Source organism: Callithrix jacchus, chromosome 7 (assembly GCF_049354715.1).
Source record: "Callithrix jacchus isolate 240 chromosome 7, calJac240_pri, whole genome shotgun sequence".
NCBI classification, from domain to species: domain Eukaryota; kingdom Metazoa; phylum Chordata; class Mammalia; order Primates; family Cebidae; genus Callithrix; species Callithrix jacchus.
This window is the reverse complement of record NC_133508.1, coordinates 48,653,705-48,680,721: the sequence shown is the minus strand read 5'-3', so window position 1 is coordinate 48,680,721 and position 27,017 is coordinate 48,653,705. Positions and strand designations below refer to the sequence as shown.

At 53.5% G+C, this 27,017-nt stretch overlaps 1 protein-coding gene across 3 annotated transcripts in view; it reads left to right on the top strand.

Annotated features, from left to right (window-relative positions):
- Positions 1-1,537: 1,537 nt before the first annotated feature.
- The window catches only part of CASZ1 (castor zinc finger 1), a 159,811-nt gene continuing 134,331 nt past the window's right edge, over positions 1,538-27,017 (top strand). For all 3 annotated transcript variants that reach the window (XM_078330366.1, XM_078330364.1, XM_078330368.1), the window contains exon 1: positions 1,538-1,620. The gene's annotated coding sequence lies outside the window, so the exon portion shown is untranslated. The remainder of the gene's footprint in view (positions 1,621-27,017) is intronic.

Genomic DNA, 27,017 nt, shown 5'->3' with positions numbered 1-27,017 from the left:
AGGAGCTGGTTTTTTGAGGTGATTTCTTCCCTAGTCCATCTAACACAAGCAGATATCACTGAGTGTCTAAGAAGTGTGGGATGGTTCAGTTTCCTCTCCCAAATTTGGAGGCTTTATTAGGGGACAGGGCAACTCCTGGCCTCCTCAGGGCCACAGGGTCATCATGCCTCCAGTCCATGTCCATATGCTTCTGGACAATTAATTTCCAGTTTAAGGCAGCACATGGAACACATCCTGGAAGATGCTCATCTTGGCCAGTCATCATGCAGGGCGCTGGGTCGTTTCTCTGGTCCTGAGAGACTTTCCTGATACCTTGCAGATAGGCTCCAAAGACTACCAGTCTGCAACAACTTTTACCAGCCCGTGGCATTGACTCTTCGTGTAATGCATTTTATTGAGCAGGGCTTGAAGCTGTGGGTCACACTTTGAATTCATAGTCATTTATTCCATGAATCATTCATGTATTTCGTTTACTACTATGGTCAGTTTCTCACTTATTTCATCAGTGGGTGTTTTCACTTTCTTTCAGGCCTCTCAATATTTCCAGCCCACCCTTAGCTGAAGGGAAAAGCAGCTCGGGCCTGGAATGAGGGGTGGGCTTGCTGAGAAAGGCAGGACCAGAGCTACAGGGCCCCAGCATTGAAGCTGACCACCAGGTCCAGTGGGTGTGGCCACCTCAAATCAGCACAGGAGAAAAGGGGGTTTCTTCTGTGGAGTATGAAAGGCCCCTCCAAAGGCTCTTCCCTACCATCTGGGGACAGGGGGATTCGCTCTCCCAAGACACTGAGGTCTTGCTAGGTTGCCCAAGCAGGTCTCGAACTCCTGGGCTCAACTGATCCTCCTGCCTCAGCCTCCCAAAGCAGTGACGTATGCCACCATGTCTGGCCCCCAGGACACTCTGTAGCCTGTTGCCTTGGTTTATTTTCCTCATGGATACTTTCACTCTCTTGAATAACATTATGCACTTGTTTTCATGTGTATTATCTGTCCCCCAGCCCCTCCGTGTAAGGTTCATTCTGCATGGCCTGTCTTGCTCACTGAAGGATATTTTTCTTCCACAACAGATTGAATGAAAACCTCCTTTGCAAAGAATAAGTGCAAAGCAGATATCAAACAGTGAGAACATTACGTTCCTTTGGGTTCCACAGTTCTAAGGTTCTAACTCTTTCGGGGTTCAGAACAGGTGAAAAGTAAGCCCCCATCCTTTCTCTCTTTTTCACTGGCCTCAACTCAACTCAGTTGGGGGGTGTAGAAGCCTCCGGTGCTGCAAATGGGGGCCGAGCGCTCAGATGTTCCTCCGCAGGCCGCGACTCGCCGCGCGCGCACGTCGAGCTAAGCCAGGGTGGTGGGTGGGAAGGATCCGGGAGGGGCAGGTCTGGGGGTGTGAGGGTGGAGCGGAGCCCGGCCCCGCGATCCGGCCCGGGTTTTGTATGCCACCCACTCGCCCGCCCGGCCGCGGAGAATTCCATAATCACAGCGGGCGAGAGCGGAGACTGGGAGCGAAAAATCCGGGATCCGGCAACTTTGGGCAGCGCATGCGCGCCCGCAGCGCTCCATCCCAAACACACACACATTTTTCCCCCGGACTTGGAAAGTCACCCAAAGCCGCCCCAAGTGCAGGTAAGAGACTCGGCGCTCCCTTCGCCGCGGCCCCCCCACGCCCCCCAGCTCCGCAGGCCTCCCGGGGCGCCTCCCCGTCTCGCCCCCCGTCCCGGTGCACCCCCCCACCCCCGGGGCTGCCGCTTGCAGCAGGGAGCGGGCGAGCGGGCGAGCGAGCGAGCGAGCGAGAGAGCCAGCCAGCCAGCCTGCGAGCGGCGGCTGCCACCCAACTCCGGCCGTGCGGAGGCAGGGGGCACGGAGGGCTGGCACCCGGGCGCGGGGCGGCGCGTTGCCCGCCGTGGCCAGGGGAATGCCCGGCGCGTGGCTCCGGGGGAGGGGAGGGCTGCTCCTCCTGGGGGTCACTTACTCCAACTGAGGGGGCAGCGGGGTAGGGGAGAAGAGGGGGAGGTGCCAGGAGCGAGTGCAGGACTTTGCAAATAGGGTGGGGGCATCCCCCGCGCTGTGGGCTCCCGGGGGGGCAGGTGCTCTCCAATACCGGGTAATCACTCCTTCCCCCTACACCCCCACCCCACCCCACCCCACCCAACAGCAGAGGGGTCGTGCGCTCTCCAGGGCATAGAAGGAAGCAGGGGTGAGGGGTGCCTGGGGTGACTTTGCAAGACTTTGCCCATGGGAAGGGGTGGGTGGGGAACCCCTCCAGCCAGCTCTTGTGCCCGGATACCGGGTGTAGGTGCTGCCAGCAGAGGTAGGCAGTGTTAGCTTAAGCGCGGGGTGCCAAGGGGTATCCCCGGCTAGGAAATCGAAGGCAAGAGATTTCTTGGATGGGGGGAGCGGCGCCCCCTTTTTCATCTGTGCCTGGGAAGTTTATCTCAAGTGCGCTGCTCCAGGCGCGGCAAGTGGCGCTCCTCACTCCCTTCCCCACCCCACCCCCGGCCTCCCCGGGCGAAGGGCGGGCAACTTAGGGCTCGAAGAGCCGGGGCAGCGGCCCAGAGCAGCCGGCTGTCGGCCGGAGCCCGCCTGGGTTCGGGGGAAAGTTCGGGCGAGTTGTTGCCGGCTGTTGTGTGCGCCGGGAGAGAAGTTGCGCCCGGGGACGTGGGAAGCTGGGCTGGCGGGCTAGCGGGCTGGTGGGCTAGCTGGCTGGTGGAGCGGTGCGCTCCTGGGGGGCTTTGCAGCGTGGGAGAGGGTCGGGTGGGGTCTGTTACCCCAGGGTGGGCTGAGGGTGACCTCGGGGCTCAACAACTGGGGAGGACGATCCCTGAAGCCAAGGGCGCAGGGCTGAAATAGGCACCTGGTGAAGGACTGGGAGAAAAGTAGTTTGTGGGGGGCGCAGGGAACACCAAAGGGAAAGAGCCGATTACCCGGTCACTCGGGGTCGGGCTTCACGGCAAAGGAGAGCGTGGTGGCTGGCGGAGGAGAGTCGGGGAGCGGGGCTCCAAGGGGCGCGCCGGAATGGAGGATCGGGCCTGACGGAGTCAGGGAGCTCCCGGGGCAGGGGGACGATTCGTGCGCCCGGGGTGAGCCGGCCGGGCGGAGCGGCGGCAGGTTTATTTTTACTCGGTGGCATTTGCAGAATGTGCAGCTGATGGCCGTCGGCCGCCAGGAAGTTTTGCTTTCTGTTCTTTCTCTCTCTTTGCGAAGCCAGCACTGCCGGGAGCTGGCGGGCCGAGCAGCAGGGCCTGGAAGGGGAGGGGGCGGCCGCCGAGGAGGCGAGGTGCGGTCAGGGGCGCGCTGGGGCCGGGGGCGGGGGCTGGCCGGGCGCGGGCGGGCAGGCGGGTGGTTGCTGGGCCGCTGCGGAGCTTTTGGGCAAATGTCTGTCCCCGGCTTTGGAAGCTCCTCCGCGGAGGGAACAGGTGTATGCGCCGTCAATCACGGCGGGAGGGACACTTTGGGGGCGTAGATTTAGATAATAATAATAGATTTTTCCCTAGGGGGTGGGCGAAGATTCTTCTTCAAAGTCATCCCCGACCCGGGTCCGGAGTTGGGGGTGGCTGGAGGAGCACTGAGGGAGGCAGGGAGCCCCCTCTTCCTCCACACAAGTTCCTCTGCCCCAGCCTCAGCTCGGAAAGCCGGCTCTTGGCACGGCGAGGACCTCCTTCCAGCCACGCTGGCGAGGGCACGGGTGCGGGTGCGTGCCCTACAGGAAAGCGGCAGTAGCGCCCCTCCTGAGTGGAGCTCCCCCAAACCCGGATCCCTGGGCCACGGAGCCGGGTGTGCGTCTCTGCCTGAGTGGAGCGTGGGGGCGCGGCCCTCACCGTGCTGGGTTGTCCCGCCGACACCCCGCACACTTACAGCGGCGGGGGGCGGCGAGGAGGTAAAGGCCCTGATAGTAGCTGGGCAAAGTTAGTAAATTTCGGAGGTCTCGGAGCTGGTACAGGCGCGCAGTGAGAGCGCACGAAGGAACTGGAAAACAGATCGCGGGATAATCTTGGTGCCCCCCCCCCCGCCCAATCCACGACGCGAGCGCGCGCGCGCGCACACACACACACACACGCGAGCACACACACACACGCACACACACACACACACACACACACACACGTCGCAGTCCTAAAGGGAGCTGTCCTGGCTGAGCAGGAGCAGCTGCGCCGGGCATGGGGAGGGGGGTAGTTGGTCCCCGGGGGCTGCGCCGGGGCTGCGCTCCACGTGCCCGGAGGGGGCGCTGGGCCGTTCGGCGCCCGAGCGCAAAGCGCGGGGTTTGCGTCCTGGTGGCGACGAGGCGGTGAGACCCGGGCGGGCGTCGCGACCCGCGCAATCTCCCGCGACCCGGGCCACCTTCCCCGACCCCCAGCCGCTTTCCCACTTCCCAAACTTCGGTTTTTAGGGTGTGCCCCTCACTGGAGCTCTCGGACCCTCTCCAGAGCAGAGTGGAGAACTTCTCCCTTCCAGGCGGCCGCCACCGTCTCTCTCCCCAGAGTCCGGCGAATTGGAGAGATCGCCCCCCCCACCCCCTTCTTGTTAGCCACCTTAGAGGCGGTTAAGGAGAGTTTATGGGGAATATTGTTGAACTTCAGTAATCAGGTTTCCAGCGATCTTATGCCTCCTGTTTAATTTATTAGACTAGTTATTTATTCTGTTGATGATAATCTGTTGCTGGTTTCTATGGAGATGTTAAACTGATCTCTTTCAGAAATCAAACTCCATATGCACTAAAACGTTTAAAGGGGCAGTGCCTTCCTCTTTTTTTTCCCCCTTGCCTTGTTTGTTTGTTTTTCAGACTTTGCACCTTGCCGAGACTTCGAGTCTTGCTCTGAGTCTGGGCGCATTTTATTTCCTTCTTACGAAGGAGAGGAGCCCAGCCCGGGAACCTTACGCTTTGTGGCAAGCACAGCTTATTATGGCTAGAAGAAAGCGAGGGCTTTGATCCCTAAGTTGCATCATCATTTAAAACAGATCATTTCACCACCACCCCTCCCCCCCATCATATAGGAGCAAAATTCTTTCAAGATCAAAGAGTCCAATCTTTAAAAAAAAAGCTATTGTTTAAAAAAATAAGAAAGTCAGTTGAATATGAAACTCCCTTTTATATCTGCTCCCCTTGTGTTTAAATAATTTTTTAATAAGAAAAACAAAACTTGTAGCTCAGCTAATTTTTTTCATACTTATTAATAGTTTATCTTGCCCCCACCCCTTTTTAATTTAAAAGAAGTTCAAAGTTAGATTTCCCTGCCTGTGGGGGTTGAGGTATATTTGCTTCTCTTTTAGATCCTGACCATCTGTTTTAGGAAAACTAGCCTCTGGGAAGAGGGGAAAGGAGTTTTTAGTCAAACTTAATGGAGTGCTTTATTTATTTATTTTTTGGGGGGGAAACTGTCACCCAAATATTTTGAAGTTCAATTTTTGCCTGCTTTTGGGGAGAAAGAACATCAATAACCTCTGCCTGGTGTGTGAGAGTACATCAACTTTTTCTCCTTTTCTCCTCTGCCCAGGTATTTTTCTGTAGATTTGTGACTGGTTTGGGTTGGGGGGAGGTGGTGTAGGGAATCAAGAAAGGAAGACAGAAAAAAATTATCTTGTTTTGTGACACTGAAAAATTGCAAACTGACTCTGACTCAGATATTTATCACGCTGACAGATATGATACAAAGCGATTGCATTTCCTAATGATCCTTTGGGACTAAGTTGTAGGTAGAACCATTTAATGCATTTTTAATATTAAAGTAAGGCAGGGGTTCCATTTTCTTGGAGGTAGGGGGAGAGAATGTCCCTCCATAGATTCTACTTTCTGAGTATACTGCTTTACTTTTTCAACTGGACACCACCCCCCAACCCCACCCCTTCACATTTTCATTTACTTTGGGGAAGGGTGAGCCATGCACAGAGCATTTGGCTTTCATAAATAAATTTATATCTGGCCAGAAGATCCAATGCTAAATAAGAGCACACTTAAAAAAAAAAAAAAAAAAAAAAAAAAAACCTGACTCCACCCCTACTGTAGGAAATAAAACAGAGGCAATACTTGAGGTTTTTTTTCTTCCTTCTGCCACCCTGGTTCTCTTTTATGTTATTTTATATTGGGTGGGGAGGGGGGAGGTAGAGTGGTTGTTGCTTCTCAGCTTAGAGGTGAGAGGAACCATTCCTATTATTTCCCTCTTTGCGATATTTTAAAAATTTGTTTGATTTGGATTGCAAACCGAACAGAGGCTTATGAGTAGAAAAGAGCACTGTGGCTTTAAACTCAGGAGTTTGCATATTCTCCTTGTATCTTTCCCCTTTGCTAATTATTGTGTTGTTTTCAGAGCAAATATGTCATATCCATGGCGACCGGGCAGGTTTATTGTCTTTCTGAAGCAATAGCTCACATAAGTAATTAATGACTTTCTTTTTTTTCCTCTGGCTTAGGTTAAACAGATCATTCAAGGAAAGTCATATCTCTCTCTTCTCTCTCCCTCTCTCTCTCCCCCTTTCTCTCTCTCTTTTTTTAGCCCAGTGACATAAGAACATGAGTAGAACAAGAAAATACTTTAACCAAGAAGTCAACAGCTTATTTTCCCCCATTTCTTTTCAAAGCTAAAGTGTCAGCTTTCAGACATATGAGGCTGTCATTCTCGCAGCCCTGAGCAGTGCAGTCCACGCCTGGGTTGGAAATCCACTGGAAGGCTGTGTAGCTTGGAGACGAGGGAGGTGTTCGAATGGTGGGGAGGAACCTGGAGGAATTTGCTTTTGAGGTTGGGGGAAGCACTCCAAAATGAGTATTTCTCCTGTATTTAGCAGAATTTAATTAAATCGTTTACAGGAAAGAATTGATGAGTTGGTAGTGATGTGTGTTCCCCCACCTCCCTTCTTTTTCCCAGTCCAGTTAATTGGAAAGAAAAGTTTTTCTTTTTGATTCACCTTCAGCTTCCGCTTTCTCTGACCTTTGTCTCAAGTGCTTTTTCCAGGAAAAGTAGCTTTTGGGATCCCCACTGGTCAGTATTTCCAGAAGTAGAGTGGGGTTTTGGTTTTTGTTTGGCTTTTTCCCCTTAGACCTACAACTCAAAGCTGGTTTCTTCTTCTCAGGAGTCAGCAGCTCTGATGATTGACTAAGACTTGAATTTTTCACCTTTTTTTTTTTTTTTTGATGGGAAGAGGGCCTTTTAGGATGTAGAATTATATAGACAGCACGTCTGCCCTTCTGTGTCTCCTGGCAGTATTGGGGAAGGTGAAAGCATTTTTTTTCCCCCGGTTTTTAAAAAAAAAATCACCTTTTATGATCTGCCCTTTACAAATGGACCTTTGCTAATATGAATCCTCATGATAACCCCCCAAACTTTAGAATATGCTAGATGTCCTACTGATATTCTCCAGGGCTCACTTGCCCCCCACCCCCCCGCATAGAGAGACATTAAGCACATTTATACTGTCCTCTCCCCCTTTTTAAAATTTCATGCATAGCCAAGGTTTGTGTCTGTGTCCTTACAAGGGGGGGGGACAAGATAAAGAGAGAAGGATTTATGTTGTACTCAGACACAATTAAAAAGAATATTCTCCCCACCATCTGAACGAAGTTCACAAAGGCTGCGAGTCCACAGAATGAATCTTTAGGCTTTTGGCATTGAAAATAAAAATATAAAGAAGAGAGATTTATTTGGTATCTTGTTTCTGAAGAGGAGAAGGCCGAGGCAGTCTGATGCTGAGACTCCAGCGGAGTTGTAATTGAGCCCGTAACCTCTTGATGTCTATATCAGAAAAACAGACATGAGCAGAGGGAACGGAAGAGAGGCAAACAAGCCTGGTAGAGGAGAGGGAGCTCAGGGGGAGATTCACAGAGAGAGGAGAGATTTAATTTATAGACATTTTAAAAACCGTAATTTCATTAGGATCTGTTCTTCCCTCTCTCTGAAGGGCAGCCCGGCAGACCGATAAGGCCAGTCCCTGTGCCCGGGATACATGGCATGGTTGGGAGGGTGTAGGCTGGAGGCATCAGCGCCCCGGGTTGGTTTCTTCTCTGCCCACTTTCTCCTGGCTTTCTTATTTTGAAATTTAAAAGTCCCAAATGGCCAAAGTCAGCCGTGATTCAGGCTGCCTGGCGATCTCTCCTCTGGGTGCCACGCTGCTCTGCGAGTGGGCCGGTCTCCTGCCTGGGCGGTGCCATCTGCATGGCTCCCTTAGGCCCCAGGGCTGCCTGGGGTGCCAGCAGCAGGAGGCCACTGGGGGAGGGGGCACCCCCATCTCAGCCCCCCTCAAGTTCACCAAGTGAAGTTGCTGTGGCTCTGAGGCCACAGCTTGAGGAAAAAAAGCTAAAGGCTGTCGTAAATTCTGCAAAAATTAATCAACCGTTTAAGAGCTCCAGGTTAACGAGGTTTTGCAGGCAAGCTGGGCCCTTCTCCTGTTCCCCCTGTTCAAAGTCCGGCAGAGTGAGGGGTGGCCTGGACAGTGTGAAGGGAAGGGGGAGTTTTTTTTTTTTTTTTCTAAATTGGAGTAATTGAGAACAGGGAGAGAGAAGAGAGATGGGTTTCTTGAATAGAATCCTCAAGTGCCCTTCTTCCATATTGTTGGAATTTTTTTCCCTTTTGGTCTGGATTTGTCCTATGTGTCTTTGGTGGAAAAGACATGTAGAGAAAGAGAGGGAAGGTGGGGTGGGGTGGGGGGGAGAGAGAGAGAGAAAGAGAGAGAGAGAGAGAGAGAAAGGATACACAGGGAGAGAGTCAGGGACGCCTCGCTCCTTCGGAACTCATTATCATTCTTAATAAGTCTTAAGGAATAAGGAAGCGCATTGAGTGTAAATGCTGGGTAATCCTAACACTTCTCAAGGTGAGAGGAGTCTTGAGGACACAGAGAAAAGAGACAGCAGAGGAGGGGGTGGGAGGGGGGCGCCCAGAGGCCCTGGGGGAGTGGCAGGCCTAGGGTTTGGGAGGCTTAGCAGGAGGCCTGGAGGCTGGGGTGGGGTGAACCCCAAGATGTCCCAGGTAGGATGGGTTGTCTGAGATGACACAGGGGATCTCAAAGATAGAGGGACTTGCTAGGGGCAAGGAGCAGAGTGATGGGAACAGCCCTGCCTTGGGTGGGGGGGTGTAGGCTGGGGCCACAGGGTTTTTGCTTTCTTCTGGGAGCCGTGTCCCCAGCCAGCTTGGCCCCTGCCCTCTGGCCTCAGGTCCCTGGAGAAGGCCCAGGTAGGGGTAGCATTAGAGGAGGCTTGTCCCCCACCAGGCTCCCCCTTGCTGTCCCCTTGGGTTCTTCCGCAGTGGCTGCTCTGGGAAGCAGGCGGGACATCGTGGTGGCTGGAGCTCAGCTCTGGACACTAGGTGGCTTAGAGGATCTGCGAGGTTCTCCAGAGCAGCAGCGGCTGCTGGCTTCCCCTCTCGTCCCCGCTGGTGGGCTCCGCTGTGCGATGCCTCTGCTGGCTGGGCAGGCAGCCCTGGCGCACAGGAGGGAGGGTGCTGGCCCAGGGCATGGCACAGCTCCCAGGCCAGCCCTCCCAGTGACCAGCTTCCAGGCAAATCGAGGATGAGGCCGGAGCAGCTCCCGGGTGAGGAGGCAGTGGTCAGGGAGCCTGCTGCTGGGACAACTGGAGTCCTGTCCGTGGTCTCTGCCTACTCCATCTTTGGCCACCTGGGCGTGAGGCCCTGCTGAGCCCGGCGGGGGAGGGGGTGGGGGTCTCTGGGCTGTGCTACTTCTCTTCTTTTGAGTCCACATGCCCCCTTTGAGAATCCTCTTAATAAAAAAAAAATCTCATAAGCATAAATATTGCTTATACTTTGAGGGCTTTTGCAGATCTTATAAACCCAGTCTAAGGACCCTCTAGAGCCCCCTGCTCTGGTGGCCTTTCCAGTTCTCCAGGAAGAGGCAGGGGGCGGGGGCAGGAGGGAGGAGGCAAGATCAGTCCCCACCACCTCCCAGCTGCCCGCCTCTGTATTAGGAGAGGAGAGAGCTGTCGCACTGTCACCAGGAGACCCCGTAGGTGGATCGGGCTGACACTCAGGTTGCGCTCTGAAGAACCCCACCTGCTCAGGCAAGGATGCCCCAAGGCCGGCCAAAGGCAGCTCTCCCGGTTCTCCCATCCGTGGCAATGGATACATCCCCTTAATGGCAGAGCCTTCGGACATGCATAAGAGGCTGTTCTGGATAAGCACATCTCCTTGCCTAGCTGATGTTCTCAGGGATTCTAGCATGTTTGAGCAAGGGTCTTAGCCAAGGTCATGTTCAAACCTTGGATAGTTTGCTCTGTGGAGAGAGGTCAGCATGGAGAAGAGCACAGTTCAGGTTGGACTTACCATATTAGAAAAAAAATGTTTAGACTCTGTTTCTTTGGGAAAGCAACTTCTGGGGAGCTTTTAAAGGGGGTGTGTGGGAGTCAGAGGTGAAGGCTGGTGCCAGAGCCAGTGGAAAGCCCAGAGGGAGAGCGGGATGGGTTAATGGTGGGTGGATTCTGCTTTTCTGTTGTTTAAGAGCAGTAATGGCCAAATTGCATGGCCCGCATATGCCTTGCTGATGAGATTTACTGAAAGGAAGCCTCGCTGCCTCTTTGCTGCTGGTCTCTGGGTGGGTGAGCGTGTGTGCGTGTGCGTGTGTGCATGTGTGTGTGATCATGCGTGTGTGTAAATGAGAAGAAGGGGTGGGGGAATGAGCTCTGCCAGGCTGGCACCCTTCCCCAGCACTAATTGCTGGCAGAGTACCCATGAGGGCTGTGCCAGCATCTCCAGCTCTGTCCGCCCCCCTCGCCCCAGGGAGCTCAGCTGTGCAGCTCGCTATGTGAGGGCCATTTCCGGGCCCACTCGTCCCCACAGCTCCTTTGGGAATTTCGGGGAAATCTGATCTCTGGGGAGGCCATGGGTCAGGCCCCAGCATCTCTGGCTGGGGATTGGGGGATGGGGTGAGACACAGGTGGCCCGAGCTCCACTCAGGTCTTACTGTCCACTCCCCTGCGTTTCCTCCAGCCCCACACTTAGGGTCTTGCAAGGTGTGACCTGATAGGCTGTGCATCTGGGGACCCTGTTCTTGTTCTGGCTCTGCAGTAAATCACTGTGTGGCCTTAGGTGAGTCATTTTACCTTTCTGGGCCTTAGTTTCCTCTCTTGTCAAATGGCCTCTGACCCTAGCACCCTCAGAGAGTTGTCCTGATGAAAGTAATTAAACGTAACGAAGAATTTATCGTGGTTGGCGAAGGTGTCCCCAAGGTCAGAGGAGGCGGGTTTTATGCAATACGGTGTCGGTCTCAAAGGGGACCCCTGTGAATTCCATTCCAGAAAGCCGTGGGCCTGGACGCCCCGTGTACTGCTGGAGTTACGTGTCTGGGTCAGGTTGCAGGTCTGTTCTCTTATCATTGGGAACTTGGGGCTGGATTGGGGGGCTTGCTTCTCAGGCAGAATGGGATATGGGGTGTGCTTTGCTGTTTTGTGCCTCTGGAGCCAACAGGTTCATTTGAGGAGCTGGATGTGGTGTAGATAGTGCATTCTGGAGCAAATGAGGCGGGGGTCAAAGTCGTGTGACCTTGCATCAGTCACTTAACTAGCCTGTGCCTCCTCTGTGAAATGGGCATAGTACCTACCTCGTGGGGTTGATGTGAGGGATAGGTGAGCTAAGACGTGTGAAGTGTTCGGACCAGGCCTGGTACCTGTGTGTGTTACAGACCCACTCTGGATGGGACACGGAAGCGCTTGTGGCTTATCAGAGCTTGCCATGGAAAGGGGAACCGGGAGTGCCTGCTCTCTGTCCATCTGGGGCTGGGACCCTGTGAGGTGTGGGGTGACGTGTCGTCAGGCAGAAATTCTGCATTGTGTCTTTCACCTCTCTGGCCTACCTGGGGTCCTCCTGGTGTTTTTGCTGCTGGGTCCGGAGGGGATGAGGATAAAGACTCTGCCCTCGTGCAGAGTCAGTCCCTCAAGTGGGGCAGGGGTCTTTGCTCTTTCTTTCCCACACTGGCCAGACCTAGTGCTCCTGGAGCTCAGTGGGCTGAGGTGGGTCGTCACGGAAGCTGTTTGGGACGAAAGGCTAGGGTGGGGTGGCATGGGGGCAGACCCTGGAAACTGGCCCAAGGCGCTGGTAGCCTCTGCCTGTGTGAGCTGAATTCTGGGTGCTGGTGATCCCAGAGTCGTGCCCATGAGGGCATCTGGTAGATGGAGGCTGTGTGGCTGGCCAAGGGACCGGTGCATGGGATCAGGAGCCAGGCTGAGCCGAATGTGAATTGTGTTGCCCCCACTCGGACAGATTCATTCCTTGAATCCTTTGTTTCCGCATCTGTAAAATGGGAGGTGGAATTCCCACCACGTGGACTGTGAAGATTAGATGAGAGGATCCCAGCTGACATTTGCTGCAGTTCTACTTTGAGCTTATTTCACGGATCGAACACAGGCAGGGAGCAGCACGTAGTAGGGATGCAGGACAAGGATGAAGCAGCCAGCGTGGGCTGAGCCTCAGCTGTGTCTCTGCCTGAGCTAATTGCCGAGGCTCAGGGCTTAGCCAAGGGGCAGAGGACCACAGGTTTACCTTTAGGCCCTGGCATGGAAGGAGCGGAGGTTTCCCACCAGCCCCAGGAATGGGTGCTCCCCAGGCCTGGGTGGAGGACCAGGAGAAGAGGCAGAGGTGCCGCGGAGGCAGTGACCTAAGGAAGCAAGGGCATGAGGCTGTGGAGCTGGGGGCACTGGAGGGGCGAGGGGCACTTATGGAAGATGAGGTGTATGAAACTCCATCAGCCTCTCCCATTTCACTGCGCTATGCCAAATCACCCCGGTTCTTGTTTCACTATCTGAGATCTGGAAGCAGGTTAATTTCCATGACGAACTCCAGGCCACGTGCTTGGAGGATTTATCTAATTAAACGGATGCTTTTTTCTAAGAAAGAAATGAAGAAAGAGAGGGAGGGAGGAAAGGAAGGACAAAGGAAAGAAGGAAGAAAGGAAGGAAAAAGATGAGAAAGAAGAAAAGAAAGGAAGAGAAGGATAAGGAGAAAAGAAGGAATGAGAGGGAGGGAGGAAAGGAAGGAAGAAAAAAGGAAGGAAGGGAGGGAGCAGGAAAGAAGGAAGGAAGAAAGGAGGGAGGAAGGAAGGAAGGAAGGAAGGAAGGAAGGAAGAAAGGAAGAAATAAAGGAAGGCAGCCAGGCAGACAAGAAAGACAAGGCAGGCAGGCAGGCAGAGAAGCTGGAGGCTGGCTGGTCATTTCTGAAAGGCCATGAAGGAGCGGAGGAGAGTTCTGCTGACTGAGGTGGGGCCTCTCCTGGCAGGTCATGCTCCTGTCCTTGGATGCTTTTAGTTTATTTCCAAAATAGCTCTTGGGGCCGGGCGCAGTGGCTCACTCCTATAATCCCAGCACTTTGGGAGGCCAAGGTGTGCGGATCACTTGAGATCAGGAGTTCGAGACCAACCTGGCCAACATGGTGAGAGCCCGTCTCTACTAAAAATGCAGAAAAAATTAGCCAGGTGTGGTGGTGTATGCCAGTAGGTGTAATCCCAGCTACTCAGGAGGCTGAGGCAGGAGAATTGTTTGAAACCGGATGGCAGAGGTTGCAATGAACCAAGATCGTGCCACTGTACTCCAGCCTGGGCAATAGAGCGAGACACCATCTCAAAAAACAGAAAACAAAGTAGCTTTTGGACTGGGAGGTAGGGAGAAAGCTGGAGGGTGTGGGGTCTGCAGTAGCCACTAGCCCACGTGGCAATTTAAATTAAATTGAAAATTTGGTTCTTCAGTCAACAAGCCACATTTTAGGTGCTCCACAGCCACATGCAGCTGGAGCTCCCGTATCGGGCAGCGTGGATGGAGCACTTCCATCATCAAAGGAAGTGCCATTGGCAGCTTCCCTCCAAGGGATGCTTCCCTCGAGCTTGGGCTAAATGGAGGAACCTCCATGGGACAGTGATAGAGATGGAGGACAGGGCACCCCCAGATGTTGTGAGGGCTCCCAGGGCCAAGGCCTCTGTGGTGCCAGGGCATCTTCTGTTTTGATTCTGCCACAGATTTTCTCTCTCTCAGGGCAGGGCAAGGTGGCTGCTCTAGAGTGAGGCAGAACGGGGTTGAAGCCCTTCTTTCCCCACTTGGGACCTTTTGTGACCTTGGGCCTGGGGCTTGCCTCTCCGGTTGTGTGAAATTGGGCAGGCAGTCAGCAGTGCCGCCTCACTGGGTTCTTGTGATCATTAGTAGAGGTGACGAGGAAAGCACTTGACAGAAGTGAGGGCACAGGGTGAGCACTTGAGAAATGGGGACCACTATCATTATCATGATGATTATAATTGTAGATTTTTTTTTTTAGACGGAGTCTCACTTTTTTCACCCAGGCTAGAGTACAGTGGCATAATCTCTGCTAACTGCAACGTCCGCCTTCCAGGTTCAAGCAATTCTCCTGCCTCGGCCTCCCGAGTAGCTGGGATGACAGGTGTGGGTCACCACGCCAGGCTAATTTTGTATTTTTAGTAGAGATGGGCTTTCACCATGTTGGTCAGGCTGGTCTCAAACTCCTGACCTCAAGTGATCCTCCTGCCTAGGCCTCCCAAAGCGCTGGGATTACAGGTGTGAGCCACCACGCCGGCTGATATTATTTTCATAATGATGATTGAAGAGTGTTTGGGCCTGTGGAGTTCTTAGGGACACTCCCCAGTAAATGTGGGTTCATTCATAATTGGCCCCTTCCAGATTTAGCTTCAGTGAACCTCTCCCCACCATATCCTTTCCTTCTGGAAACTTAATTTGGATTTTTCTTTCCATCCCTCCTTTCTTTGGGCAGAGGAAGACTTGGAACTGCTCTGGAATGAACTCTTACAGGCCCCTCTTCTGGGGAGATAGAGCCCCTGTCTCTCCCGACACATACAAGTGTGCCCGTGTGCAAATGTACACACACACACACACACACACTTCTCCAGTGGCCTATCTGTTAAAAGTAAATAAATAAAACCCAAAGTGTGAAAACAGGGGTGAGCAGATGTGTCCTGGCAGAGCTGGCTGGGTTGCCTGGGGGCGGGGGTGGCCAGTGGCCCCAGGAGGGTGTTGAGTGTGGTTCCCGGACATTGCCCAGCGCCCTGTGTGCTAATGTGAAGCTGAAAAGTCCCCTGCATTGTGCCGGCTCCTTTCCCCGTGAAAAGGCAATTGAGTCAGTGAGTTCCAAATGGATTGGAGCTGACAGTCAATGAGAATTTGGCAGCGGGTAGAAAACAAGCCCCCCCACCTCCGCCCGCCACCGAACACACGCTCCCTCATCCCTCCCTCGACTCCCAGTGCTGGTTTGGTTTTCAGAGGGATTTTTGCAAATAATTATGATTTATTTTTGCATGTATCAGATATGATCGGCAGGGGCCATGCCCCACCCTGCCCCCCTCCTAGGGATGGCCCAGCCCCCATCCCCTTGCCGCCTCAGTGGCTCCGCCAGCGATCCCGAACGAGTTAAGGGCTGAATCAACTCTAGACCCAGCTGTACATTTTACTCTGGGTTCCTGAATGAAGTGATGTGCTGTGCTCAGCATGATTGGAGACTGTCTGTCCCGGGTGACCCCCCGGCCCCCACCCTGCTCGGCTCCACCAGCTTTCATGGGACCTGCTGCTGGGTCCCAGGACCCTGGCAGCTGGGGAGCTGGTGGCTCATGCTGTGGGGGCTTTGTCTGGCCTCCTCCCTGTGTCCAGCCTGCTCTTAGAGACTTATTTTAATTTTAAAAGAAAGAGTACACCATTTTAAGTTGGTCTTATGCCTGGTTTGTAAAGAAGGCTTGCAATGTTTTGGGTTCATGGATGCCAAGGGCCCCACCTCCATCATTCTCCAGCCCACGGTGTCCACTCCAGTGCATCAGTCTGTAGATACCTACTAGTACCAGGCCATCTTGCCAATGGTCCCATGTCCCCAGACCTCCTCACTGTCCTAGGAGCTGTAGGGAAAGAAACACCGCCCCCTTGCAGATACCCCTCCAGTAATGCTTCTTATCTGTGACACAGCAGCCCTTCAGCCTGACCAACCTGTCTCCCAAAGGGGTAGCGTCTTCCCTATTCCTGCAGGGCAAGAGGCACGGAGATGGCTTTGTCTCAGCAGAATTACAGCCTGCCTGCTCCTAGGGGGTGTCTGAGCCTCCAGTGGGCTAGGGAGTCCGCTCAGGGGCCTCTTTCTGGGAAAGGCGGGTGGAGTCCGCTTGTTTTAGGAGCCCTGCTGGAGGATAGTGGTGACATGCATGGGCTCACATCCCTAGTTTCTCCTTTATCGGGACTCACTTTGGACCTATCGCTGGCTTTTCTGAGCCTCAGTTTCCTCACTAGTAAAAGAGGCTTCATGATGGCACTGTGGCGTGGGGTTGGTGTGAGAATTAAATGAAATAACTCTGGAAAGGCACCTGGCGCAGGCCTGCCACATGGTGATGGGGGGCAGCTATTGTTGCTGCTAGTACTGTCTCTACTCCGTTCTGCCATCTGTCATCATGAAGGCAGTAAGGCAGAGGGCTCCCCGTGTTTGAGCTCCAGGAACCCCAAGGCCAGGCTGGAACCCCAGCCCAGAGGCTGTGGCCACCACAAATCTGTTGGAGCATGTTTGCCAATAGCCAGGCAAACGTGTCTGCCCAGTACAGAGCCCTGGAGGGAGCAGGGAAAAGGCCTGCAGTGCCCAAGGCTGGGCTGTTGGCTGCGTAGGTGGCAGTCCCTGGGCTGGCCTGGACTGCCTGCCCAGGGAGGAGCTGACTCCCAGGTGCTGGCGCCATCTTGGTTCTCCTTGGCCTCTCCTCGCAGACGGGAGTGTGGCCCTTGCCCCCCCGGGAGCAGGTGGCCTTTGCAGCCTGGCACCTGTTCCCAGAGGGTGGCTGCCAAGAAGGCACAAACCCAGGGATCTCCCAGCGTGTCTGTCCTCCAAGTCATCGCAAGAGGCCTGTGTGCTGGCTGGTGGGGCTGGCCTGGGCCTGTGCTGGTGGAGAAGGTCAGAGGAGGAACTTCTCTCCTCCCAGAGCCCCCTCCTCGCCTTCCAGGCAAGTCCCAGGAGAGCTGGGGCCAGCATCCTGAGGTCTGTGTGCTGGGGATTTGCTGGGGGTGGGCTGAGTAGGGGAGGGAAGGGACTGGTGAGGGGTGTGGATGAAGTTGGAGAGGGGGTGCAGGAGAAGGATCTTGCCTCTGTCTCCAAGGGCAGCAAGGAAGCCGAGTTGATTTTACATTTTCGTTTTATTGAAAGAGAAAGGAAACAGACATTTACTAAGGGCTGATTGTGTGTCAGTTGCTGTGCTGTGACTTATCGTGGGATTGAAAGACACAAGGCAGGCAGTGGTTCGATTCCCATTGCACCTGGCAGGAAATAAGGCTCTGAGAGGTTCAGTCACTTACCTGAGCTCACCTAGCTCGTTAAAGGAGAGCTAGGGTTCCAGTGCTGGTGGATCTGACTTGGAAATACACACTTTCCCCTATGTACTGGAAAAATAAAACAATGTTTTAAACAGTTTTTGAAAATAGATCAAGGGGAAAGAAATGTACCCCTAACTTAACCCTCATGAGCCAACCTTGTTTAGTGTCTGGTATATTTCTGTCTAGTGTCCCCCCCATGACTATCTATATTTATTAAACATGTATTTTACATAACTATAATCATAAAAGAATATGGTTCTGGTAAGAGGGTCTCCTAAGCTGGGGCCACTGGGGAGGGATTGATTCTTGGCAAAATGGAAACCTGGTTTTGGCTCCCAGCCATGTTTTCAGTAATGAGGTGCCTGAAACTGCGTTGGAGAAGGCGAACTGGGTGCATGAGAGGCAGGCGGACCCCCATGTTCTCTCCTGGGTAGCTTTTGCTCAGTTAAGTGGTAGAATTTTCCTTTTAACTCACTTCCTCCTTGCTTTTGACAAATGGGAATATTTGTACCATTTTCCCGAATGACCTCCTCTCCTTGGGGTAATGAGAAAATGAAAGTCTTTGCTAAGTGCTTTGAGATATTCAGATATAAAAATGGAGAGCAGAGCGTTGTCATGGGCCTTTTGCCTGCCAGGGCGCTTTATAAAGAGGAAGTGGAGCTCATGGGGAGTGAAGGTCTCTGTGAGGATGAGGACTATGGCTGGAGCTCGTGTCTCTCTGGGCACAAGGGCCAGGGCACTTCGTGGCCCGGCTCAGCGTGGGCAGAGTGTTGGTGGAGCCTCTCCCCATCTTCCAGGGACTTATTCCCAGGCTAGATCCCCAAGGGCCGGGTGATCTGGGCCACCCAGGCAAAGCCCCCACCTTGGCTGGAATCTTGCAGATGAACCATTCAATTCTGAGAGAGGCCTCCCCTTGTCGACTCATAGGGCTGGCCCAGGAAGAGCACGATGGAATAAATACAGTGTCACCTGTACAAATCATCATCCGAGGATGGTTTCGAAACATGGAAAAATGTTTATGATATGAACGAAAAAATAACACCGAATGCCAAGTGCTGTGCAAGCCGCAAGAGAAACTATATAAAAATCCAAATGCTTCTGGAGAGCCCTTGAAAGGTGATTCTCCAAAATGAAAATTATAGCGTTAGGTGGTGGGACTACGGTGATTTGTTTTTTTATTTCACAACATTTTATTTAAATTCCCCCCTATGATTAAAAACCAACAAAGCCAACGTGTCGGCCCGGCAGGGAGCCCTGGCGAGGGGGAGGGGGCGGGGCAGCGCCAGGCGAGAGGGCGCTTGCACCCACGGCCCCCGCAGGGCGCTGAGCTCACCGGCTGTGCCAGCCACAGAAACCTATGAGATCTCGAGAAGCCGAGGCGTATCGGTGACTCAGCCCTCCGTGCTGTGCTGGGCAACAATAGCTTTTGTCCTTTGCCCAAAACCCTAGGCCAGTGTGCTAAAAAAAATTATAAAATTATGAGATAGTTTGTACTTTCCTCGCCAGCCGGTGCCAGCTTTGGGCGCTTTATTTATTCAAGGTGGGGAGGCAGGGAAGGCGGGGTGGGGCTGGGGGGAAGACAGAAAGGAAAAGAAAAACAAGGTAGGACTCGGACAAGGCCCAAGAAATGTTTGAACCTCAACAACAAACTTTCTTTTGTTTCACCCGTGGGGAGGAAAAAATAAGTGTGAACCAGAGAAAACTCCCTATGTTGGGCGTGTGGGTTGATTCCTTCGCTTCTTCGGTGGGCTTGGCCTTTTCTTTGCAGGTGGGTAGAGCTGTTTGTGATGCTCACCTCTGGGCTAGGATGTGTTGGGAGTTGGGACTCAGGGGCCCCGGGAGAAAGGGCTGCAGCCAGCGGCCAGGCTGGGATCAGGACCGCCAGGCGGGTTCCTGGTGTTCCAGCCAGTCACCCAACCGCCAACAGCCTTTGCCCCACGGCCACTTGGGATTAAAGGAGATTCTTCCCCCACAATGTCCCAGAAGCCACTCTGCCAGGGGGACCTGGAATTCCAGGTGGATCAGGAGGAGCAAGGATGTGTTTGCCTGGGAACGGTTTGGACCGGAGCTCCCCTCTTGGAATCCACTGGAAGACATTTTAGGAATCAGATTCAGGAGGAAAGACTGGGAGAGGGGAGTTGGTGAGATCCTGTGTTGTTTTGTGGGTGTGAGATTGTGTGCATGTGTAAATTGTTTTGCGCATGACTGTGTCTGAGATTGTGTGTGTGATTGTGTTTGAGACTGTGATTGTGAGACTGTGAGATTGTGTGATTATGTGTGAGATTGTGTGTGGCTGTGTGTGTGACTGTAAAATTGCATGAGATTGTTTGAGTGGTTGTGTATGAGTGTGTGAGATTGTGTGTGGTTGTGTGAGATTGTGTGTTTGTGTGTGACATTTTGTGTGAAATTGTGTGCCATTGTGAGGTTTTTGTTGGAGATGCTGTGTGAGATTGTGTGATTGTGTGTGAGATTGTGTGATTGTGTGTGAGATTGTGTGTGATTCTGGTTGTGTGTGAGACTGTGTCAGTGACTGTGAGATTGTGAGATAGTGTGAGATGGTATGTGAGATTGTGTGTGCTTGTGTGAGATTTTGTGTGAAATTGTGATTGTGAGATGGTATGTGAGATTGTGTGTGACTGAGATTGTGTGTTTGTGAGATTTTACATTAAATTATATGATTGTGTGTGATTGAGTGTATATGAGACTGTGTGAGATTGTGTATGAGATTGTGTGTGAGATTGTATGTGGTTGTGACATAGTGTGAGATGGTGTGGTAGATTGTGTGTTCCTGTGTGAGAGTTTGTGTGAAATTGTGTGATTGTGTGAGATTGTATGGGAGATCGTGTGTGGTTGTGAGATTGTGTGAAATGGTGTGGTAGATTGTGTGTGAGAGTTTGAAATTGTTTGATTGTGTGAGATAGTGAGTGATTGTACATGAGATTGTGTGTGGTTGTGAGATTGTGTGAAATGGTGTGGTAGATTGTGTGTGCCTGTGTGTGAGAGTTGGTGTGAAATTGTGTGATTGTGTGAGATCATGAGTGAATGTATATGAAATTGTGTGTGAGATGGTGTGTGGTTGTGAGACTGTGTGAGTGGTTGTATATATGACTGTGATTTTATGTGGATTGTGTGAGTGGGTGTGTATGGCATTGTGTGTAATTGTGGCATGGTATGTGGTTTTGTGTGTGATTTTGTATGATATGGCATATGTGAGATTGTGTGTGAGATGGTGTGTGGTTGTGTGTGAAAATGAGTGTAAGTGGTTGTGGATGAGATTGTGTGTGGGTGTGTGGTTGTATTGTGTGTGTCACTTCTATCCCCCCTGTTTGTAGTAGCCAGGCTGAGTAAAATTAACAGGTTCTTCCTACTGTTTTCCGAGTTACCACTTGGTCCCCTGCCCCAGGCCTGCCCTGAGTGAGACGGTGCTGTGGCTGGATCCCGGGCTGATTGGCGATTCTTCCTTCCACGTGAGCTGAGAGGATTTTGTGGGAATGTTGCAGTGGTTTGATCAGTAAGAGAAAGGAGGCCTGTGGGTGGAGGGTGAAGTCACAGAGGTCAGAGGTGGCCTGGCCCAGCACTCGGGCACCCCTCTCCTGGGTCCTCACGGGGGTACCGACCCTGTGGTCCTTGTCCCATGCTCAGGAACAGACTCCCAGCTGAGCTTCAGAGGCTCGGGTGGACTCACAGGTGCCTGTGTGATCATTCCAACATCATGACCCTTCCTGTGAAGAAGGCAGCTCACAGGTTATTGTCCTGGGTTACATGTGGGGAAACTGAGACCCAGAGGGATGTTGCTTGGTGCTGCAGGCCCCACAGCTAGCTAGCCAGTGATAGGTCTGGAACTAGGACCCCATCTTTGAGACACTTGAAAACACAATCATCTCCCCCACTGGCTCAGGGTGAGACTGGCCAGTTCCAGATGTGGAATGATGCTTCCTTTAGCTCCAGGAAGAAAATGGGCCCTCCTAGGGGATCAGACGGTGGGGCTGTGTTTGGGGGTGACTAGTTTTGGGGACTGCCTCTGTTGAAGAAAGAGCACTGGATGGTGAGAAGGTGAGGTGGTTCTAGTCCCATCTCTATCCCTGGCAAGCAGCCACATCCCAAGACGTGGGCTTGAAGAACAAGAGGGCTGGCCCCGGCAGTGCCATACCCCTTCCCACTTCAGGATGGCTGGAGCTTCCTACCACCGTTTAGAGTCCACAGCTGTGTCATGCAGCCAGCCCTCTCCCACAACCTGTCAAACCAGAGATGCCAGTTTCCCCAGGGCTCCCAGGAGCTCCCACCCCTAGCTGGTACCAGGGAGAGCCTTTGCAGGCTCAGCGGGCAGTGCCCCCAGCCCGAGCCCCGTGCACCTGCTCATTGATCACTGCCTGTCTGGATGTGTCTCATGTCGGAGCCCTCTGGTGTGAACTTGCTGAGAGGCCGAGACGTGAGACAATTACAAGCAGGGGAAGAAGTGGTACCCTGTGACAAGAGGCAGCTGTGGAGAAAGGGGCAGGCTCCATGCCCGGGGTGAGCGCCATCTGGGCCGGAGGCCTGGCTTCCAGCTGTGGGGGACTGGGAAGGGCAGAGCCTGGGAGGAATGATTTTGAAGGCACTACTATGGAGATTAAGGGGATGAGAATGTAAATCTCAAGTAAAAAGGTAATTGAATGTAATAGCAAACACTGCTCGCTCTATGTTAATTTTAGCTCTTCCCCTGGATACAAGACGCTGTATTAGTGTTTTATTACCATTTTGTTTGCACTAATAAAATAGTAAAATTTATTTCAAGGAAGTTGAAGGATGGTTTTACAATGCAAATTTGAAGAAATTGGACTTTTCATTTATGCCTCTGCTATTTTAAACCCTGACGGGTGTAAATTAGCTACAGGAACCGAGCAGACCCCACTGATGGGGACTTGGGAGGCGGGAGCCCTGGCAGAGGTTCCAGGCAAACTCAGGGCAGGAAGCAGACAGTATCACACGGAGAGGCCGGGTGGGGGTCCTTGGGGGTCTGATTGGTTGGGACAGGGTGATGGGTGAGGGTATGTCAGGCATGAATGAGTCTACATGTAGGTGGCATGTCACACACAGAGCTGGCAGAGAGACACTTGTGGCCACAGAGCTCTGGGCTTCATCTTTCCTCTCTGCCCTTTGGCCTCCTTCCTGTCCTGACATTGGGCCTATATTAACCTGCTGAACCCCGAAAGGTAACTGAGCACCCCTACCCTCTGTGCCTAGAGCGGGTGAGTAGGCCAGCTGGTCTGGTCCCATTCACACCCATCCCCTTGCATGGGGGCTGAAGATTGAAGAGATCATCAGAGCATGGAGGAGAGACCTTGAGCCCAAAAGGAACCAGGGAAAAAGACCTAGGCCTGAAAGCAACCCAGCCGAGGTCCCACCTTCTCCTCCCTTCCAACCCAGGTGTACCGGAGGAACTGGGCAGGACTTTCTCAAGCCCCGGCATCCTTCACATGGAGCCAATGGTCTCAGACATTGTAGTGTCTGGGAACCCAAAAGCTAGAGGCATGATCTCGGCTCACTGCAGCCTCCACCTCCCAGTTCAAGCGATTCTCCTGCCTCAGCCTCCTGAGTAGCTGGCATTACAGGCACCGCCACCAAACCTGGCTAATTTTTGTATTTTTTAGTGCAGACAGGGTCTCACCATGTTGGTCAGGATGGTCTTGAACTCCTGACCTCAGATGATCCACCCACCTCTGCCCCAAAGTGCTGGGATTACAGGCGTGAGCCACCGCACCCAGCCAGGACTGAATTAGTAAAAGGGGGGAAAAAAAAACACCTAAGTTGTCTAAATTTGAGGGAAGTGGATGATGGTTATAAGTAGGTGGAGAAGGGAAGGAAAGGGGTGATAGGGGAGTTTCATTTTGAGTTTTGGGTGAAGAATTCAGGTTGGATCTTGTTTTATCCAAACCGGTTTGTTTATCTCTGAAAAATTATCGGCAACAATGGCCCAAAGCGATGCACTGGGGGCCCAGCTTCCAAAGGGTAGGGAACTGAACAAGTGTTCTAATGTCTGGTGGAGCCTGCGGTGTGTATTGCCCAGGGTTTTCTGGCTGGCTGCCTGGTGCGGGGGAAATGGTGAGCCGGTGTCGCTGGTTTCCAGCCCCAATCCTGGGTCTGGTGAGGTTCTCTCGGTCTCCCTTCTTTGGGTGTTGCATGTGTGTTTCGTGCAAAGATTTAAACTGTTGATTCTGGCAGGGCCGGAGAAGAGTGGAGAGACTGGAGGAGTCCGGAAGAGAAGGTGGAACAGAGACAGCTGCAGGAGACCCCAGGGGATTCCTTGACTGAGTGTCAGGACTGTGCTTATGGGTTGAAGGGAGCTTGGCGCTGGGGCAGAGGAGGGAGGGCTCAGGCCTCCAGCCTCTCCTGGTGGTTCATCTAGGTCTACAGGGTCACATCTGGGGACGAGAGGGGTCTTCCTTGACTCAGGCTGTGGGAGATGCCCAAGGGCTAGGCCAGTCTCTAGCGGCAGGGCCAGTGCTCTGCACAGTTGTTAATGGAGCAGAAAAAGTCTCCATCTGGGCCTCCTGGTGATCCTTTTGGATTGGGGGACTGTAGATGGGATTTCTTGGGATCATGGAGCTTCAGGAATGTGCAGAAGGCGAAGGACTCTAAACCCAGCCCGGCAACAGGCCAGGAACTCCTGCTTTCCCTCTGCAGGCTCCATAGGAGGCTCTGGTGGTGGGATTTTTTTCCTAATCCCTAATTTCAGGGACAGAGAGGGAGGCCCCTGACTGACAGAGGCGGCCAAGGCCAGGGCAGATTTGACAGTGTGCTGTCGAAAGCAGGCAGAGGTGGCACGTTGTTTAGCTTTTGAAATGGTTTCCGAGTCTCCGTAAGTTGGGAGATGCACCATGTGTACCCGAGGATTTAGGGACGGTGTCAGGCAGTGGGGACACCCCAGGTGGATTTCCACCCAAACTTTAATTAATCCACAGGCAGATGGAAATGGGAAAATGAGATTAGCGCAGTGCCCCTTGCGGGCCTGGCAGTGGAGGACACCAGGAGTGCCTGGCCTCTGTGCAGGCGCCTGCCCACTCCTTCATGTCCCACCTCTGTGATGGGGTCAGGGCTAAGGAAGTTTGCCCTGGACCACCACACGGAGCTGCCAGGACCCCCAGATGCTTCTTTTTCTACTCGTCTGCTCTGGATCTCCCCAGCCCATCTCTGGAGAGGTGAGACCCCTCTGAGCAGCCACAGCGCTGCTCCCGCCCTGCAGCCTCTAATCAGCACAGGGCAGCCCCAGCCTGGACTAGAAGAAAGCTCCATTTGGAGTGATTTGGGTTGCTTTTTGGCATGGGATGTGTGTGTGTGAGAGTTGGGGACAGGGTAACCCACAAGCACACACACAGATGCTGTCCAGTCTGACCACAGCTGCCCCCGGAAGCTGGAACCCCCTCCTGCTGCCTCGTCCTGCTTGGTTTGGGAGAGCCTGTTGGCCGGTCCATAATGTCCCCCCACCAGGTATCCCAAGAAGCTGGAAGCCTGAGGTCTGCCCACAACGCTCTGACCCTTCCTCTCATCACGTTCAGCTTCCGGGGTGTGCGAGACCCCATTCGGGATCCCCGCTTGCCCATTCCCTTCCCGGGCCCCACTCCCTAGCACCTGTCAGCTGTCTCACTGACTGTCTGGCTTGGCTGCCACCCATCCGATCCTCCCAGGCCAGCTCCACCCCCGCCCCCTCCCCAGCCCACACTCCCTCCCTTCCTGTCTCTGCCCACTTCTGTCTCTACCTGCCCGTCGCCGGCACACCTGAAGATCCGAGGCTGCCTAACGGAGTGTGAGGATGGCTCAGGGTGTTTACCAGACAGCCGGGATAAGGTATTAAATCCCGCTGCTGTCTTCCCAGGCCAGGTTCCTCAGATGGTTTTCCAAATCCCTAATCTCAGTGCCCACATCCCTGCCCAGCCTATGTTTGATGGGGGCTTTCCTTTCTGATTGAAGCCGCACCGAGCAGGATCTGTCGTGGGCTTGGGTCTGGGTTCCCACCGGTGCTCGATGACACGGGCACCCAGCCCCTTCCTCTCCGCGCTCCTTCCTTCCTCCCCTCCTTCCTTTCTTTGGGAATCTTAGTGAGTGGGGGCCAGGATTCTGCCACCAGGTGTGGGAGCCTTCGGGAGCCCCATCCTCCGCCATGTGGTCGTGAGGCCACCTGCTGTAATGGCAGGGAGAGGTCCCAGATTGGGCTTCAAGTCAGAGGCGAGGGGGAGGAGGTGGGAGGGAGAGGGCCAGGGGCAGCCCTTGCTGAGCCCACCCGCACGCCCTTCATGCTCAAAGTAAAAGTGGCCAGTGTGGGGTTCTGCCCCTGGAGAGAGTCTGTAAAGCAACCCTGTTCCTTTACGGGGTCTCTGCGTTGGTTTAGATGGCAGCATTAGGGAGAAGGTGTGCGCCCATGTGGCACTCCGCCCTCCTTCAACGGGCTGAGCTTCTGGGGTCACAGGAGGGTCCGTGTGCTCCCCAGGGAACAGGGACATTGAGGTACACAGTGGTGACCATTCTTCATGTGTGGTGGAGGCAGCTTCCCGGGGTCTTCCCTGTGGGAGAACATCCAGGGATGTGCTGCCCTTTCCAGGATGACAGGACTGGGCAGAGAGCAGGGATGCCCTCTGACCCTTCCTCTCTCCATGTTCAGCCCCTGGGGTGTGTGAGATCCCTGAGGATTCTCACACCTGGTCCTCAGCCTTCCCTCCCAGAAACAAGGCTGAAAGAGACCAATGTGCTTCCTCCCTTGAAGCTGGGAAGTTTCTATGGGGAAGGAGCAGAACTCTAGACCAGTGGGGGCATGTGGCCAATGGCAGCAGCCTGGGTCTAGCCTTCTTGGGGTGCCTGGGACTGATGGGTACATTTTTTCTCCCAGCTGCGATGTGGCCTGGGCAGACCCTTCTCATTTCAGCTTCTCTCCCTAGCTCCAGGCTGCCTCTTCTGTCTCCCTCCCATGCCCCTTCTCCTCCTTCCTGCAGGCAACCAGAGATGTCTTAGGTTTCACAACAGCCAGCGCCCACCCAAGCCTCCCTCTCTCTCCAGGTCTCCTCACCTTGTTCCTGCAGGCTCCCCCTGGTTGTCACGTGCTCCCACCCTCTCACTGTGCCTTGGCAGTCAGTGCTTCTCCCAGCTTGTCTCTCTGTCCTTTGCTGATTATCAGGGCAGAGACAGCAGTGGGGAGGTCCCTGGGGGTGGGTCAAGAGGGACTTGGCAGCAGCAAACAGGGCTGGGATGGGACAAGGGACTGCCATGGCCAACTTCATGCCAGGTCCTCAGCAGGCATCCTCACCGTCAAGGCCGGAAGCTGGGCTCCAGGGGGAGTCCTGGGTGCCAAGCAGTTCCCAATTTTATTTCACGGCTGTTCTTTTTTCTTATATGTGTTGGGCAAAGATCAAGAAGTAGAATAGAAAATAAGGGGCAGGCCGGACTTGGTGGCTCATGCCTGTAATCCCAGCACTTTGGGAGGTTGAGGCAGGCAGATCAACTGAGGTCAGGAGTTCAAGACAAGGCTGACCAACGTGGAGAAACCCTGTCTTTACTAAAAATACAAAATTAGATGGGTGTGGTGGCGCATGCCTGTAATCCCAGCTACTCGGGAGGCTGAGGCAGGAGAATTGCTTGAACTTGGAGGTGGAGGTTATGGTGAGCTGAGATTGAGCCATTGCACTCCAGCCTGGGTAACAAGAGTGAAACTCTGTCTCAAAAAAAAAAAAAAGAAAGAAAAAAAGGGCCCAGAGAAAATCTAGAGAGTGACAGTTGGGCTGGTGAG